The 2,502-nt window shown below is 34.1% G+C and overlaps 1 long non-coding RNA gene across 2 annotated transcripts; it reads left to right on the top strand.

The window, feature by feature from the left end:
• The first annotated feature begins 806 nt into the window (after positions 1–806).
• Positions 807–2,283, top strand: LOC121939563. Of its 2 annotated transcripts, none has more exons than XR_006105483.1 (2): positions 807–1,671; positions 1,775–2,283. It is a non-coding gene; the product is annotated as an uncharacterized LOC121939563 (long non-coding RNA). The 2 variants fall into 2 exon arrangements; XR_006105484.1 differs by having other exon boundaries at positions 1,782–2,283.
• Positions 2,284–2,502: the final 219 nt, after the last annotated feature.

Here is a 2,502-nt window from a genome sequence, read left to right on the forward strand (position 1 = left end):
TCAAGAAATATCAGAGGACATGGATAGGACCATTATGAAATTAAATATTGACTTTCATAAATAAAATTGAGTCATGAAATGCTCTTAATGAGATTGTTTTTATTTCCCCTTTTCATATTTTGATTAATAAACATGTAGCAGCCTTATCATTATTTTGAAAATGACTGCTTCTTTTTTACACACAGAACATCACCACTTCGACTGACCATGTAGGAACCTAACTTATTCTAATAATTATTTGATATTGGCTTATCCTCATTTCCTTTTTCTGTCCTTATCCTTTTTTTTATTGTTTGCATGCTGGAGGTACAATATAACGCTGTGTGCAGAGTGAAGTTAAACAACTACAGATAAACATTTAACCTACCTTTATTTTAATAATTGTTATTTTTCATTTTTGTCTGCTACCTGCTGTCCATTGTGGGAATGCACTTTGAAGCCTTAGGACCACATTGTACAGCGGATGACCAAGCTCTTACTGTAGCATTGTACTTATCTACTTATTGTTACTGTAGCAGTTGAATTAAAATACGCCTGGACTGATGGTCTAATGTAGGTTTTTTTTCCTTTAAAGTGCCATTAGAGTAGAGATTAATGTGTTGTTTTGCTTTGTTGGTCATTGAAGGTTCTTTAAGTAATAAAATACACAAAAACTCTAAGTTATTAGGGTCAATGACATGACATGCATATTTTTGTGTCCGAGTCTTCAAAAATAATAATAATAATAATAATTTATTCATGACATCTGTCGCTTCATTCTATAAAACCTATTTATTTCCATACATTTTTTAGTTAATTCAAATAATTATATTATTTTAGGTTTTGGCTTCTCACAATCTTAAAATGTCAGGTGGTGCAACTGTCCAAGCAAGTGAGCAGGCTAAGAAAACTATAAAAAATGTAATATTAATTAGTAAAGAGGTAAAATAAAATACTTTGGCATTGTTTTATGTTTTAAGTCTTTTGGAAAATGTTTTTTTTTCTCATATTAATAGTTTTAAAGCTTTTAAAATAACTGCTAAACTTTTGTCCGGCAATTAACATTTCCTAAATGTCAGGGTGGCGCAACCATAAACATTGGACTTTTATTTTGAAGTGAAGAGACAATAGCTGTAAACAGGATGTTGCATTAGCCAGGAGACCCCAAGAGACCCTTGGGACTAAGCTAAAAGGTTTGTAGATCTCTGTCAAATACTGATAAAAATAACTACTTTTAACTCATATGTAGGCTGGTACGCTTTCCATGTCAGGTGGTACAACCAGTGTAAAACTAGAAACATATTATTTTATCATAAAACTCTTCATTTTTTAAGAAAGTGGTCTGTTTGAACTTCATGACAAGGGTAGAAGCTAATGCTAGCTAACAAACAAGAGCCTGTTTAATTTGAGGTTAGTTGCAATTGTCAGGTGGTGCAACCAGTTAGTCAGGTGGCACAACTGTAAGGAATGTCTCTATATAATGCTATACAAAGCTCTAAGATTATCCATGAGACTTTTAAAATGTTTACTAGTTTTTATATTTAAAGATATTATACACTTTAAAACATTTTACATGATAATTTGTACATTTTAGATGCCACTATCAACTAAAGAAAAATCAGCACGACATCGGGCACGCATTAAAAATGATCCGGCTGCAAGGGAAGCATATCTGGCAAAAAGAAAAGAGAGGTAATTAATCACAACAGTTCATTTTACAGTTATTATTAGCATATTACAACTTTCAGTTTCTTAAATGGGAATTTGTCAGTTTACTAGTTCTTGTGTTGTATAGTTATCAGAGGAGGAAGAGAGAGGGAAAGATTGTGAAGCCCCCCATCAGCCAACTGTCTAAGCAAAAAAAAAGAAAAAAAATGAGGCAACAGTGGAGGCAAGATCATGGAGGGTTCATCATGGTGAATTACGAAGGTCAGCCATTTGTGGGGCAGGTCCTTCAAGTGGTTGGGGAAGAGATTGAGGTGAGCTGCATGCAGCAACTGGGAGGAAAAATTGATGCAATGCATTCACTTGGCCCCAACGTGCTGACATCATTTTTTTCTACGCAGCTGAAGTGCTCAGAGTGATTGCAGAGCCAGAGCCTCTCAATTCATGACACACACGTCTAACGTATTCTGACTGGGAATACTTCAATACACAAAAACTGAGTTGAGATACTGTCTACTAATGTTGACCCAACAACTCAGAAAACGTTCCGGTTTTGTTAAATGATACTTCATTGTTGCCATTTAGAATAGTGTTATAGTTAGTGTTGTATCGAATGTAGTCTTATGTGAAGTGTTGTTGATGGGTTAGGGCTAGTCTATATCTCCCCGGGGTTAGTCTATGTTTAAGAAAACTTAAATAGAGACACATGTTACTATTTGAAATGAAAATGCATTTTTTTTCCAGCATATTTCATGTCATAACTAATGTTGTCAGGTGGTACAACCAATATTCGTCAGGTGGTGCAACCAATTTAGATAAAAAAATGATAGGTTAAAATGACCAAATGGTTTCTAAATG

Source organism: Plectropomus leopardus, unplaced genomic scaffold, assembly GCF_008729295.1.
Source record: "Plectropomus leopardus isolate mb unplaced genomic scaffold, YSFRI_Pleo_2.0 unplaced_scaffold5070, whole genome shotgun sequence".
Classification (NCBI taxonomy): domain Eukaryota; kingdom Metazoa; phylum Chordata; class Actinopteri; order Perciformes; family Serranidae; genus Plectropomus; species Plectropomus leopardus.